The sequence below is a fragment of the Gordionus sp. m RMFG-2023 genome, chromosome 4 (genome assembly GCF_954871325.1).
Source record: "Gordionus sp. m RMFG-2023 chromosome 4, tfGorSpeb1-WG-v2, whole genome shotgun sequence".
Lineage (NCBI taxonomy): Eukaryota > Metazoa > Nematomorpha > Gordioida > Chordodea > Parachordodidae > Gordionus > Gordionus sp. m RMFG-2023.
Genome location: NC_088778.1, coordinates 10,015,384 through 10,033,334, shown reverse-complemented (window position 1 = coordinate 10,033,334; position 17,951 = coordinate 10,015,384).

The following is a 17,951-nucleotide window of genomic DNA, read 5'->3' as shown; positions in this document are numbered from 1 at the left end:
TGCATCATGATTATTTAAAACTACAAATTATCGCTTTTTTAAATTAATATTTCTATTCTTTTGATTAATAATTTGAATTTAAACCAATAATACCAATACAAGAAATAGAAAATATTATTTAAACCAAATATTTTAGACCCAATACTAATACAATATTTCTTGGGTTTTTAATATTGGTTCCCAGCCCAAATCATAACTATATGTAGATTTATTTATTGAAGTTTTTATACTTATATTTAAATTTTGACTCTCAATTTGATATATATATGCATAGTATACTTTGCTTGAAGAATTTTATTTTACATGTTTTCCTAGAACTATCCTTTCTTAAAAATTTACATAATTCTTTAACATCTTTCAAATTTGATGATTTTTTTTATTTGAACTACTAATACTATTTTCTAAATTAATAGTTATACTTTACTCCCAGAAGAGAGTGATGGTTAAATAATATTATCAAAATAAAAATATAATATTACTTACTAAATTAAATTACTTGACGAACAAATGAAACGGAAGAATATAAAAAGTAAACGATGAATGAAATATTATAAAGTGTTATGCATTAAATAATCATGTTTTAGGTGTACATGTACATTACTAAAAAACAATTCATAGTAAACTTTTTTCTTTTTTAATCGGTCTTCGATCGGACGTGTCGGACCATCCTACCGTATTGTCGGACCGAACCGGCCAGTCGGACCCAATAATCAGATGAGACCGAACTGAACCGTTCCGGAATCAATAAAACATTGATAATTTTCTAGGGTTATATCAGAGGTCTGCAGAGGTATCATTTGCACGCCCAGCCCGGATCTGAAATGAAAATTTTTTTGATCAGCCAGGCGTCTATTCAGCTAGGCCGGAATATTTTCAGGCCCAGCCAGATTCTTCTTAAAAGAAATTGACCTAGCTCAGCCTGAATTTTATTTTCCTCCCGGATTTATTTAAAAAAAATTTCGCCCAGGGTATATGAATGTTTTCCACGTGGTTTTTAAAAATATAGATATATTCGGCATTTTAGAATCTTTTTTTAAGAATATGTGAAATTCATATGTAATAACTTTTCAAATTATCTTATCTCTACATTTGTCGTAAAAGAAATAAATTTGAATCACTACAATTTCTATTCGACTGATCGATGGTAATTCCCTTATTTCCTGTTCCTCTTGTAATTTAATATAGCCTTTTATATAATCAGAAATTTTGCGCCCTCTCCCTGGCAACATACATAATTGCTGAATTCAATAATGATTAGTTGAATAATTAATTTGAATAATATTTTACTAGAAATATTTTGTAAAATCGAAAAAATGGAAATAGGAAATATGATAAGTGAAAGAATGTGATATATGGTTTTATATTTTTATAGATAATAATAACAATTTAATATATTTATCCTTAAAATTTCCGCCCGGCAAGGGTATTTTTATTTAAATGGAATGGGCGCCCAGCCAGACCCGGGTATTTTTAGGCCAGACTGGGGCATATTTAAAATAATATTCGGTCCGGCCTATGTTCCAAGCCATATTAAATATCTCAGAGACCTGAACACGGGCCAAGCTGTATTTTTATTAAAATACTCGGGTCTGGTCTATAAGTAAATTCCCGGGTTGGATCAAAATTTTTTTTAAATACCAAGGCCGGGCTAATATTTTAAATCGTGATCACTGGTTACATGTCAATACCAAGAAAATTTAACGCGAAATATATTATAGCGAATGTATTACCATGAATGTAGATTTCCGCGAAATAATATTATATTAAATATATTACCGCGAATGTTGATTACCTCGAAATAATATCATAGCGAATGCATTATCGCGATTATAATATCGCGAATGCATTACCGCAAATGCATTATAGCGAATGCATTACCGCGAATAGATTATCGCGAATATAATATCGCGAATGCATTACCGATAATGTATTACCGCGAATGTCAATTACCGCGAAATAATATTAATGCATTACCGCGAATGTAATACCGCGAAGGTATTAGCGCAAATGTATTATAGCGATTACGTTATAGTATCATCGCGAATATATTAAAGCTTTATTATATTGAATGCATTAGCGTCGCGAATGCATTATCTTAAATGAATTACATCAGTTACAATATCGGGAATGGAGTTAAATTACAATTTTATATTTATCGGTCTTTAGACAGACTTAGTTTAATCTGTAAATTAAGTTAAAGTCGGGCTTAGGTCTAAAAAAAATTTTTCTGGCAAATCGGGGTAAGGCTTTGATTTTTTTGGACTCAAAATTTATAAAAAAGATTCCAAGCGGCAATAGATTTCTCTAGGATTAGTGAAAAGGAATTAAATTTTTTTGATTGTTTAAATATGCGTTTAGTTATATTTTTTAATTAAATTTGGGACAGGACAGGACAGGCTCAGGCCGATAATTTAAAATAATGGCTAGGTTCGGGCCTAAATATAATTAAAGATTTTGGATGTAGCTTTGGTTGAAATAAATTAAATTTGTAAGGCGCTAGGAAAAGTCTTATTTAGCCAAACAGATAATTAGTCCTCGGAAATCATTTATATTATTCCTTTGCAAAACATACTTTAATTAGTGAGGGGGGATTTAGTATTGACTTGATATCCATTTTTTGATAATAAATTTGCATAAAGTTCTCTTATTGCTTAATCAAAAAGGCAAGGCCAAAACTTATCACAACAAGACATGAAACAATATTCAGCATCATAGGTAGATTGTTGAATTGAATGGCTAAACATCTCAGAATTTAATGCATATAATCTCTGATGATAAAATTGCTATTGTGACTCAGGAATTGAAAAAAAACAATAAAATAATGATTTCCATAATTGATTCTTGTTAGGTTCTTGCCAGAGTTGTTAATCGCTAATTTTAAGCGCGCTATCGCTATTTATCAAAAAAATTAGCGCCCTACGCTATCGCTATTTGTCAAAAAAAAGTAGCACGCTATTAGCTACTATTTTTTTAAAGTAGCTTTAGCTACTTTTTATAAAAAAAATTTAGAAACTATTTTTTTAATTTTTGCTTATAATGTTATTGTATAGATATATAAAAATCAACATTTATAAATATTAAAATATAGTTAGTTTTGATTATAGAAAAATTTATGTAATAAAAATAAATATTTATGGTAATTTGTTGCATTTTATAAGTTTCTACCTTGTGTTATGTGTCCAACTATCTGCCGTGGTACATAATATATGATATCTCTGATAACTCTACTATTAGAGTATCTTTCATCCCTTTAAAGTTATCTGTTTGGCGAATAAAATTGTTGTGCCAGGGGATAGAGTTTTAATCATCATGGTAAATGATGGATTATCTACCAAGAACATTGGCTGCACTGTATCAATTATAAAATCAACAATAACTTTATCAGCCAATTTCTGAGAAATATTGGCATTTGTATTGATAATTAATTTGGTTTGAATTGAACTAATCTTTTTGGATGTAGAGTTGCTTATACCAAAATTATTTAGATGTTTCTCCATTTCCTTAAAACTATTGGCATGAACAGTCTTATAAAATAAATAATATTAGAATGTAAAAATAACAATTTACCTTTAAGTATTTCTTGAAGTTATAACTGGATTGATTTGAGGAAATATTGTTTTTACATTTTAAACAAATAAATTTGAAGCCAGTTTGGTTTTTTATATTTATTTAAAAAAAAATTTCAAATCTAGGGAATGGGAAATTTGTATTATAGCTATTAACAACATTTTCTTCCCTGGTATCTTCCATTTCATTAATATCATTGTCTGAATCACTTAACGATTAGGCGATGACACTTTAAATTATTAACACGTGATTTAGGTTTATAATACAAATGAAAATATAAATTACAAATTGAAAATTTTCAATTTCAAAATTAAATAATAAATCATAAAAATTATAATTAATTATGATATTGTTAAATTTTCATGTTTATACTTAAAATCGAAAGGCAAAAAATATCTCATTTTTACATTTTTCGTGCTTTCATATTTTTTTAAATGTGCATTCTTCCAGAAAGGAGGTTTCATGGAATTAGTAACTACGGGTTAGTAGAATCAGGGCTAGTCAGATCAATTAAATTATGCTATAAATATACATTGACTATTATTATAGCTTTAAATTAATTCTATATAATAATCTATGGAATTAGAAAAAAATTTTAAAAAAATGTCATATTTTGACATTATATGAATTATTTATATGCAAATGGTGTATTATATCAATAGTCAATAAAAAATGAATAATAAATTATAATTTATAATTACAAAAATAATTAGAAAAAAGGCGAGCGTCCGGCTATAGATCAACATAATGGGAACACGTCTTAGCCCATTTTTAAATAAATAAAAATAAATGAGGGTCTTAAAATTATTTTTTATCAAATATTAGTATTTCAAATTTTCTAAAAAAACGACTTAATCTAATTATTAAAAAAAGAATTGGGGATACTAAATTCCATATATTTTTTAATAAGTCGGTTTTTAGAAAATTATGATAAAAAAATGTAATCGAACACTCATCTTTTTAAAAATTTCTCCTAAATCATAAACTGTAACACAAAATATTTCGGTATTATCAAACAAATCCCATTATTCAATGCCATTAACAATAAACATACGATAATTTTGTAAATTACGTATTTTATCAAGAGAAGATCTGATAATAATAAAATTAGGCCATGAGAAGAAAAATTGGAATGAAGTTTAATTCCTGAATTCTCTAGGGAAAAGTGGAATATTTGTTCAGGTCGACAAGTTTTAAAGAGACCTCTAAATATGGGTTCTATATACAATAGGCTACAATTTTACAAACTTGAAAGAAAAATTAATAAAATATGGCCCTTAATTTCGCAAGAAATAATCCAATTGGCGTTTATTGTTAGGTCTTATACAAGGAAAAAAAGGATAGGTTAATTACATTAATTATATTTATTATTTTAATAATTTTATGGATCTCAAAGTATGCTTTGTGATTTTGAATTATAATTTATAATTACAAAAAAAATTAGAAAAAAGCGAGCGTCCGGCTATAGATCAACATAATGGGAACACGTCTAGCCCATTTTTAAATAAATAAAAATAAATGAGGGTCTTAAATTATTTTTTGTCAAATATTAGTATTTCAAATTTTCTAAAAAAACGACTTAATCTAATTATTAAAAAAAGAATTGGGGATACTAAATTCCATATATTTTTTAATAAAATACGAAATTTTATAAATAGCAAGTGACGTGTTTTAGAGTTATAAAAATTTAAAAACACAACGCTAAATAAATATAGAAACGTCAATTACGCTGATTCTCTGGTTTTTTGAAAAAGGTCTAAACTTGCTAAATGAGTTACAATATAATTAGAGAGTCTATAAAGTTTCCTTAGAGAAATAGAGATCCGGTGAAAGAATTTATTAGCCAGGAACTTCCAAACGGTAACAAATTTATGGTTTCCGATATATTTAAAAAATAAAAACATATTAATGATGAACTTCTTATTTAAGTGGATAAGTAGCAAAGAATTTTAATACATTTTATTAATTATATCAACCATTTGTCAAATATAAATAAATCACTATTGTATACATGATAGTGCATTCGCGATATTGCATTCGCGGTAATACACTCGCTATGATGCATTCGTAGTAATGTTTTCGCTCTAATACATTCGGTATGATGCATTCGCGATAATGTTTTTGCGGTAAGCCTGAATTCATAGTGACGTGATTGCGATTTAGGCACGATAAATACAAAATACAGTAAATATTATATCGCATTCATAGTTGATCTCGCGATTTGAGTCGCAAAAGTTAGTCGCCGCGATTTTTTAAAAACACAAATCATTTTGTATTTGTTGCGTGATTTTTGAAAGATTGATTCGTTAAATACCGCCTTTGATGAATATAGCATAAAATATTTTACATTTGGAAAAAAGATTATAATTTTAACTTGATTCAATGGCTTTATATCTTCAAAAAATGAAGCCATGGATTTAGAATTCATTTCAAATAATATTAAAAGAAAAATTGCATTTATTAATTATGTTAACGAGTGCTTATATAATAAATAAAATAACTTATAGCTGACCAAACTTAAGAGTGGGTCAGAAGCTGGTCATCATATATCATGGCCATTCTATCAGGATATGGTATACCTGGTAGATAGTATAACACTAATATTACAGTAGTCCACTCTAGATCTGAGGGGACAATCTACCTCAATAGATATAAATAATATTTTTAATGAAATGCTGGGGAGATAAATGAATGTAATATATAGCATTTTAATTGGTAAGATATTTATTATTTAGCTAATCTCATTGATAGTGAGAATATATTAGATGATTTAATATTCCCAAAGGTCTTGCAGCACTAAAACTTAGTAATGAGTCTGGTAATTAATAATATCTAAAAATATATATTATTTATATTGAAGAATCTATGACCTCTATTGGATCATCTAGTTCACAGGCGCGTACGCAGCGGGAGGAGGCAGGGGGACAAATCCCCCCCCCAAATGCAGATACTGGATTATATTTTTCAAAAAATATTTAATTTATATTTGTTTAGTTTTCCTTGGCGTAATTTACCTATTATTTTCAAATTTTAGTGGCATATTATTTATCTAAATTTCTAATCAAATAATAATTATCTCTGAAACTCCTTGTCCAACAGGGAGAAAGAAATTGCAAGCCTGTCCAGCGAGATCGAGTCTCCGCTATCAAGCAGTACCAGCTTTTATGGAGTTAGAAGAGCCGATTATTAATGCTATTACTGAAATATCACAATGGCTTGAAATAAATATTTCATCAGAAGCAAGAAAATTTTTGGATTCAATTCTTATTCCAAATTTTTTCTATAGAATGTATTATTCAATTATACAACTATTTTATGTAATACTTTTCAAAAACATGACATTGACTTGATTAAGAAGATGAGAATAGCGGAGAGCACTTTATTAGAACTCAAGGGAATTAGAGCTAATGTTGATGAAGAATTTCATATTTTATATGTTATTGTTAAGTCAAAAGGAGAGCTATACGAGTTTAATATTTGTCCCCATCGACTTGCAGCAAGCAAGCTCATCGTTAAAACATTTATATAGGATCAGTAGAAGAGTATTATAAAACAAATGTCCCCTCTCTAGATACATTTATAACCCAAATAAATGATTGGTTTTTAATTCATCATGCAGCACTTACAAATCCGCAGATATTACTTCCACAAAAGCCTTTCTAACCTTTTCAGATGGTGATAGAAAAAATAAATATTTGTTAGATTTTTTATCATGAAGATGTTAAAATATCTTACGATGCCTTATTAGCTGAATAACTATGATTAAAAGATTAACTATGGTTTACAGTTCCAAAAAAATGCTATGGATGATTTGCATTATTTCAAACACATTTTAGATTATATTCCCAATGTATCAAAATGGTTATATATATATTAGCAACTCTTTTAGTAAATATTCTCTTTTAGAAGAATAACAGAGCCCTGCAGGGACCATTTCGGCCCGTTTTTTTAGGCCCAGCCCGGCTTTTTTGAAAATAAAATTTTTAGGCCAGGCCCGAATTTTTTAAAATAAATTATATTTATTTTTGATTTTTATAGCTAAATGGCGATTTCAAATATTTGGTTTTAAAATATACAGCTCCGCCCGGATATTTTTTGAAAAAATTTTTAGGCCCAGTCCGGGTGTTTTTTTTAAAAATTTCGGGCCCTGCTCGGGTATGTTTAAAAAATTAAAATACAGTCCGGCTCGGTCGGGCCGGCAAGTCTCTGAAAAACATACTTATGAAATACAACTTCTGAAAGTAGATTGAATGATTTGGATCTTTTGAATATTCAAAGACATTTAACGCCAAGCAAGGATAGATAATTGAAATATTAGCTCAAAACATACAAAATACAATTATTTCTAAGAAACTTTGTGTATTAATTTATATTTCCAACATTTAAATTTTTTATACTTTATATATTTTAAAGGCTTAAAAAATTCAAATTTTAATTTTGGGTCATTTAAGTCATTCATATCGTGGTTATATTCACTTTATATTTTATAATTTACATTTATTTTATAGTTTTTCAATGCCGGTTTATATATATAATTTTTTTGTAATTCACATTAATTAAAATTGTGTATTAGAAAAGTTATTAGTCCTAATAAATTTGTGCTTAGTATTTTTAATTAATAATATTTCTTAAAAAATTTTATCATCTTCCCCCCCCCCTTCCAGACCAAATTCCTGCGTACGCGCCTGAGTTCATATTATAAATGTCCAAAGAGAAGGAATAATCATATAGGTATTTTATATTATTTGATTTATTGAAAATTTTAAAATAGATGAATTAAAGACAATAATAGAATTAGAACAAGATAAAATACTAACCATAGAGAGGCTTAAAAATAAAACAACGAATATGGAATATCTTAATTTGAAAGAAAAATTATATGAATGTACAAAGCAGGAAAAAATTAAAATTTTAATTGAATAAAATTATTTTGTATAAATTTATGTTATTTGAAATAGATATTTTCTATGTATTTATATTTTTTGAAATAGATATTTAATAATATACTATATAGAATTTTTAGAGATATATTCCTAAATATATATTTTATAATGAGTTCAGACTATATTAATGGAAAATTTATTTTATTAATATATATAAAAAATACAAAATAAGGTATATTTAAAAAATATAAAATAAGATATCATCTAATTTATAAAAAACATATTTATAAATTTAATATATATCTATAATTAGGATTTTTGAATAATAAGCATAATAAATTCCTATTAAGCTTTGCAATATTTGAAGCAGATTTAATAGATTGTTGCTTAAATAAATTTACAGGGGATGTTTTTTTAGTATTAAACGGAATAAATCTTTCCTTATCAATAATAATGTTATGTAGTAATGTGCAAGTTTGTATGATATTTTCAGTAAGTGGTTATTAGATTCCATTTTACTTTAAACTCCTTTTAAATAATAATATAGATAAATATAATATCCTATATTATACCTTTACTATCCACTCAAGGTCAAAGAGAGTAGGAGGTTGCATATAAATGCTTACCAAAGTTTGCCATATAGTTTTGCATGTGGTCCTAATAATTTGGATTGTTGAAATTTCTACCTACAGCCAGTAGTTAAATATCTAGATAAAAAATATCTTTGAATAATAGAGTACTTTATTATTACCCAAGACAAACCTAGAATTAAAGATAAAATAGAATTAATAAATACTTTGGTCATTCTCATATAATTATAAAATATAGCCTCGTTTTTTTAAGAGTCTAGAAAGAGGATGGAAAATTCGCCCTCTTTTCTTTCATCAATATTAAGAGGGTTTAATCTTCTCCTCTTCAAGATCATTTTGTATAAAAATAATAATTTGATGATGGGTACCATTTTGAATTAATAAAATCGATTTGCACTATGAATGAAAATCGCTGTGATCGTTCCAACTGATCAGTCGCTGGGAAATCGCGATCTAAATCGCAATCGCCACTGTAAATTCAGGGTAAGGCATTTGCTATAATGCATTCGCGGTAATACATTCGTTGTAATGTATTCGCGATAATGTTTTCCCGGTAATGCATTCCCTCTAATGCATTCGCGATACTGTATTCGCTATGATGCATTCGCTGTAATGTATTCGCGATAATGTTTTCGCAGTAATGCATTCCCTATAATGCATTCGCGATACTGTATTGGCTATGATACATTCGCGATAATGCATTTCGCGGAAAAGTTTCACGGTATTGACGTGATACGATTCTATTCACTAGCATTTTTATAAATAGAAATTATAATCAAATTTCATAAATAATTAAAATTTTTAATGTTGAAATTTTTTTAAATTTTTGTACAAACCCAATAATGTTTTGAAAATAAATGATTCTATCAATTTAATTTGTGATATACTAAATCTCTATCAGTTTAGAATAAAGAAGATAATTTAAAAAGTTATTAGATAATAAATTATCATATTCGCTTACCGGGTAAAATTTTTGTATACACCTAGACCAAATTAAATTGTTTTTAAAAAATAATCCGGGTCGGGCCGAATTTTATTTCACAAATCAATAGATGAACAATTATTTTAGTCAAGTGGTATAACTATTGTAGAAAAGATTATGACCTATAATTAGAGATTGTTGTTAATTATTTTTAGTAATCTTTCCAATAAGTATTATTTAAAAGATCATTTTAAATAAGAAAACAGCAGCATAGATTAAGCTCTCCTATTGATAATGCAAAAAAAGTATCAATTGGGACAATTGATGATCTACATTTGGCTTAATTTTTTATCTCAGCCCTAAATTTTTTTAAAAAATATGTCCGGCTCGGACCGATTTGAACAAAAACTATTTTAATTTGTCGAAAAAAGCCCGATACGAAATAAAAATTATTTGTTTGGCCGACCAGGCCCGAATTTATTTAAATAAAGAAAAATTTAATTTTTTTTATTGTAAAAAAATTATTTTACTAATAAAAAATGTTAAGCGCCTTGTTTTTTTTACAAGAATTTAAAAATATATCAATTTATTTGACAAAATGTAACGGTATCATATTTAGGAATTCAATCCCGGCCTGAAATTTTTAAAAAAATATTAGACCAGGCTGGGATTTGGAGATCTCTACTATTTGCAATACCTTTCTTTGGTGATGAACAGATAGATATGAGGTTTTCAAGACATAAAGTTGAAAATCAGATGACTTTTTGAACTTTTATCTCAGGACATCGTAAGTAATTTAAAAGCGTTTAGAAAAATATTGTGAATAGTGTGTTTTGATAAAAAGAAAGAAATAATTATTAATAAATTAGTTTTTCTCTTTTATAAATTTAACAAATAGAAATAAGTAATTTACACGATAAAATATAAACGCGTTAATAAGAAATAAAAAATAAAACAAGATGAAGACTTTTAATTAAAACTTGTCTTTTTTAATCCTATTATGTTAAATATCTGTCAAAATATAAAACATTAACATCAGAATTATTAATTAAATTAATATTAAGCCATTTCTATAATTTTCTAAAACATTGGATTTAATAAATAAACTATTATTCCCACTGGCGTATCCAGGATTTTGCCAAGGGGTGGGGGTGGGGAGCACTATTAGGTAAATTTTTCCCCATGAATTTTGTTGGAGATCTTTAAGTCCACTTATTGTAGCCTTTGGCTATATTAGATTTTTATAAAAATAATTTTGGGTTCTCATTTTTTTCTAAAAATTTTGAATTATAGTCGTTATTTTAAAAGGTGATTAATTTTTACTAATAATTCTTTAAAATACTTTCTCATAATGATATATTGTATATATTTTTAGGGAGTGAGAAATAGGGGGGGGGGGGGGGTGATGGAGAAAATTTTGTTACGCGCCTGATTATTTCTAAAATTGAAATAGGATACCTAATTATGTCGTTACGATAAATGTTTTAAAATTTAAAAAAAACATAATTAATACTTTGTAAATGTTCTTTATAAGAATATTGAACTACAATGCAATTAATTTGCAATAATTTCCTTCCTTACTTTATCCGGAAATCCTAACTTAGTAGATAACGTTGAAAAAAGATAATAATAATAGATTTGCAGCCAGTATAAAAATATGGTTGTTCAATTATAGTTTGACGTTTTAATGATAATTAAATCTATAGTAAAGCTAGACTATGTGTCACACCAAATCCTTTCCATTTTATTACCATGTGTAATTTGTCATGCGGGTGTTAGAATTAATACAACCATAAATGTGTTAAAATGTTATACATAATAAAATTAAAACAATTAGTGATTAATTTATTTTTTATTAAATGTTTTAAAAAAGTATAAATTTTTCCAAATACTTGCTAATTTCAATATTATTTTTTAAAAAAGTAGACAATAATATTTTTAAAAAAATTAAGCGACGATATTTGTAAAAATTATTTGAATAGGGGTAGAGGGTTAGGCAGAGAAAAAATGCAAAAATCCTCAGATCTGGCCGGAAATATATTTTCAAGTAGAACTTGTCTAATTTGGGGTTTTCATAAATTCCAACGAAAATATATAGTCCCAAGGTACTTTTCATTAGATATAAAATGCCACAATAAATTGGGCTATTATTTATAACTACACAATAAATCCATACCAATATAATGTTATGTTATTTAATTATTATTTCGAATATATACATTTATTAAATTAGGCACTTATCTATATTAGGCCTAAAACGAATTATTTGTTATTTGATATTCGATTCGATTCGTATTTTACGAATACGAATAACACAATTATTAGATTCGAAATTTCGAATCGAATATGAATAATGAGGAAAATTATTCGTATTATTCGAAATTATTTATAAATAAATATTCGTAATTATTCGCAAATATTTTATTGCAAGTAAAATAAATCTCGATTTTATAAACTCTATCAGTGCGATTGAGATGGGATTTTTTGAGCAACTACCAACTACATATAACATAGACACGACAAATTTATTAGAAAAGTTTAAAGATGTATATAATGATTACAAAATAAAATATAATATCAAATGAAATCAACATCAGTTAACCCAATAGTACAGTCGAACATGGATAGAATTTTTAAACAAAATAACATCGCATCAGTATGTGATGTGGAGACATATCTTAACGAAATTAGAATCAGTTCAAATAAGAGTCCCTTAGAATGGTGGAGATTGCGTGGGGATCGTTTTCCTGTGTTGTCGAAAATGGCAACTCATATATTGTCAATTCAGAGATCTTCGTCTTCATATGAGCGGCTTTGATAGTTTTTTATTTTTGGCGCTATATTTTTAACGGTCAATAGCTGGAAAACGGTGATGGTACAAATCGAGTTTGAAACGGTACAAATCGGGTACAAATCAATCCCGTTTTAAAAATTTGAAAAATTTCAAATTTTGGAAGAAAAAAAATTTTCTATCGTTGTATATTAAGAAATTTTTTTTAAAAAAAATAATTTTGAGTGTTTTTTATTTTTGGCGCCATATTTTTAACGGTCAATAGCTGGAAAAAGGTAATAGTACAAATCGAGTTTGAAACGATACAAATCAATCCTGTTAAAATATAAAAAATTTCAAATTTTGTGATCGGGGGGGGGGGGCTAACTTTACGCTATAGTATAAGGTTTAAAATTTGATTTCCGAAATAAATAATGAAGATAAAGCTTAATTTGAGGCACCATTAAGAAGAGAAAAAAATTCTCTATCGTTGTACATTAAAAAATTTAAAAAAAAAATTTGAGTGTTTTTTATTTTTGGCGCCATATTTTTAACGGTCAAAACGGTGATGATACAAATCGAACTGAAAACGGACAAATCGGTACAAATCATTCTCTATCGACCTATGCACTTTTTATTTTTAAGTTCAAAAGTTGGGGGGCTGTCGTGAAGTTGGCCCCCCATTTTGTTCTTTGAATATCTCAAAAACGGTGATAGTACAAATCGAACTGAAAACGGTACAAATCGGGTACAAATCAGTCCAACTGATAAACCATTGAAAATCAAAAAGTGTGGGATCAACTTCACGGACCTAGCAATATATCATATTTAATTATTATCAGGATCTTATTTTTTCAAGTTGCACTTTTTTACACAGTTTTTATTTTGATATTGATTGGATATAAATTTTCTCATTTTTTAAATGCCTTTATTATATCAATAAAATGACCAAAAGTTGTTAATTTTCTCAGGCGCTATTTTTTCTAAGCTTTAGAAAATTGTTTACTTCAATTTTTTTTGACTGATCTTTTATTATAAGTTTGATCGATTGATTCTAAAAAAACACCTTATTATGGTGGGTAAAAATCTTAATCTCATCTCATGATATTCAAATAAGACCAGTTATTTGTAGTTTATTGCCTATTTTCATTTGAATATTATTATATAATTGTAGATTATTTTGGTTAGCAATAATATAAGGGCCAAAAATTTATATATCAAGTTAGCTTTTATGGTGGATTTATAGTATAAACGCAATAATATTATTGTGGGATATCTCTCTCAGTTCAATAGAGCGGAGATGATACACAATTAAGCGAATGTGTCTAGCGAAATGATATTTTATTTTTAAATGATATAACCAAAGTTTTAAATATTTTATGGATAAAATACTAAACCAATCGAATTATTCTATGAATTGAAATTTTATTTAATCAGAGTGTTCAATCACAGTTTAAATCTTTATTTGAATACAATATTTTTATTGAGCTAAAAGTATTTTTAAGTCCACAATTAAATTTAAAAAAATTTGCTGATATATAATAATCAAAATTAAGGGAGAAAATTATGAAAATATTAATGTTGACGACTTAATTTAGCCAATTTTAGATTAAGATTTTAGCCAAAATCTATGAGCAAAATATCCAAGCTTGGATAAGCTTTTTGGATAAAATATTGGGTTGGCAGTTTTAAAAAATCGAGTCGTTTAACACCACTAAGGAATATTAAATAAATATCCTCTTGAGAATTCAATCCTCATACTCCAAAATGCTTCCACCTTTTTTTCCTTGCGATTTAGCCCTCGTGTTAACATTATATCCATTCTGGTTAAGGCTAAATATTTATCTTATCCAAAACCGTAAGCAGAAAGCAGGTTTATCGAGGGCCATATTTAAACTGGTGAACGCTACCTTTTTAAAATATTATCATTATAAATTTTAATAATGTATTAGAATTTAGGTGATAATATTTCTAATGAAGCGATTTGCGGTAATAATTAACATCAGTTGGTTGATAAAACAAAGATCAAAATGAAAGTTATATATTTTTTGAAAATAAATGATCATTAAAATTTTAATAAATCGCACTTAGAGCATAAGTTTATTATTATTTTAATTTTTAATGCAAAAATGGTTTATAAATCAAAAAAATGAAATCTCCAACGAGTTAAGGAGAAGGCATAATAATGAGGCTTATAAAGTTTTCCAAATGAATTATAATAATCGAAGATTATATTATGATGTATTCTATAAGATAATAAAAATAATATTAATTATAAAAAAAAGCAATAAAAGTTTAAAAAAATAATTATATTAATTCATTTTATAGTTTTAAACGTGTGCTTCTTGTTTTATTAAAATATTTATACTCCTATTTTCCCCTTCTTAAATGGGTGGTTTAAAAATCAGTATGCTAGGAATCAAAAAACTATAACCGGAATCAATAGCCTTTAAATTTCAAAAATTCCAATTAGACTCCACACCCCTTCGATTTCAATCTTTCCACATTTTTATTAATTTATTTGCATAATATTTTATTTAATCAATTACACCTTACCACTATAACAACAAAAAACTTATTTTTCTTTAAATAAATTAGATTAAGTAATGCATAAACCCGCTTCATTCGGGAAATTTCAGCACAAATTTTAAAATAAAACAATTATGAGAATAGATAAAAAGTTACTCAGGTTGTAGCAAAAATGTTAGAGAAGCAGGCAGGGGTTGCTTTTTCAGTAAATAATTTTTAAATTATTTTCTTGAATTCATAATTTTAAATGTACCATTCATCTAATACCACAACATAATTATTTTTTTAATAAAACGATTTAAAATAGAATTAATTAGAGTAATAAGGCCGCTAACTTGAACTTAAAATTTAAACTTGAATTAAAGATTGATTTGAAGTTATTTATAAAAAAAAATGTTTAAGTTATAAATTATTCATTAAATCAATAAATTTAAAAAAAAGTATAGATATTTATTGCCTTTTGCCCGTGATCAATATCATTACGGCATCAATTTTAATAAATCATCCTCCACCATCCATAATAATGAAATAGAGAGATGTGCACCATAGTCACAAGACCTGACCCAAAATAAAAATTATGGGGGGGGGGGGGGGTGGCAACTTGTGGGAAATATTTTCCGCACCGAGCAATGTGTGCAACATATTTTCTGTTTTTCCTTGAATTTTTCAAATTTTTTCTTTGCAAAGAAGTATAAGGGCAAGGCAGAGCAACTTATATAATAATATTTTGTGATAGGGAAATTTACATGGTGTGCCATGCTGATTTTTAATTTAATATATTTTACAATTTTTTTTCCTCCATTCCAAAATATTTTTAATATAAGAAATTTTATTTATAAGACTTGTCTAATTTAAAGGTAACTTTAAAAATTGTATTATAATATTTACTTAATCATAACCTTTTTTAACTTTACAAAAATTTTACAATTTATAAGGTTAGCAACCCATTTTAAAACAATAAAAATATTTGATATCGCGATTAGAGATAAAAGAAATAAAGATTCCCCCGTAATGGCTTTTTTGAATATTATTTAAGAAATCAAATTTGATTTTGTATGCCACACCATTGTTTAAATATGTAAAAAGGTAAATTTCATCAAAACAATGTTTGATATCAAAACAATAAAAGTCAACAAAAATGTCACCTAAAATCAAAATATAAAAACTATCCTGGCCCTCCTTTACATATCATAATGAATTTTATACAACAATAATTAAAACATAAAATTTTAACGCTCATTTATTTAATTTTAAGATGACATAGTAAAGATAAAAGTAAAGGCTTTAAATTAGATTTGAATTGGTAGTTGTAGTTTAATAAAATATTATAACAGTATATAACAGACCGTTTATGAATATTTACAAAGAGACCCTAAATTTAAAACATTACAAAAGCAGAAAATTTTAAAAAGATCAAACATAAAAACCAACGAAGCATTCTAATTTGAAGATTTCCGGGACCCGCAAGACCAACAACAATTATAAATAGGGTATAATTTATTATAAGCTTTGTAATTAATCGGAGAAAATAATGTTTCAATAGGAGTTAATAATATCCAGTATTCATAACTTAGAGGCAACAGATTTTAAGATCAAAATATATATAGGAAAAAGGGAATAGAAAAATAGCAGGGCTGTGAACCCTTCTTCTAAAAATATGGTTTAGGGTTTTCGTTTATGAAAAATCTCTGAACCCGATTCAGGTTTCAGATATAAGAAAATTAATGACTTATAAAATTTAATATAACAAAAACTCATATTTTAAAAAAATTTATTTTAATTAGTATTGCAATAAAAATATCAGAGACCTGCAGAAGTACCATTTGCACGGCCCGACCCGGATTTTTTTCAAAAATTTTTTACGGCCAGGCCCCGCCCTGGTTTAAAAATTTTAAGCCCGGCCCGGATATTTAAAAAAAAAATTTTTTGGGCCTATCCCGGTCTGGATATTTTATAGGCCGGCTTGGAATTTTTTAAAATTATATTCGACCTGGTATATACAAAAAATTCACCTATTCAGTATTTTATCATATTTTTTGGCGAGTATTATCATTTAATAAGCAAGCATATTAGCTAATGTTGTTAAACGGCTCGTTTTGAGCCGATTTTTAAAAACGGCTAACCAATATTTTCGCCAGAAAAATATTGATTAAGCCTCGAAATTTCGATACTATATGTCTAGACCTTTGCTCCTTCCATGAACAAAATTTTCAGGCTTGCGTAATATCTTTCTGGATAAAATACTGTGTTCCGCTCAAAACGAGTCGTTTAACAACATTACATATTCTGTTTTTTTTATTCTAAACAGATATTTAGTATATTACAAATTGATATTATAAAAAATTTGTGTAAATAATATGATATGAGAATATACTATATTAATTGTATTTATAAAAAAAAATTAAACTGATATTTTAATTTATAAAAATAAAACATATATTATATATTATATAATAATGTATTTATTATCTATTATCCTTTTCGTATTTATTCCATGGCAAGACAACTATTTATATTATGTAATAGATACTATGAGTGTTAGCTAATGTTAACTTTCACCCAACATTATATTAATCATAACTATATATAATCATTATAACCATATTTAATTGACGAATATAATAATTCGTGTTGTATAAATTTTTTTAAAAATTTTACGGGGCCCGGGTATATTTTAAAAATGTAAAATA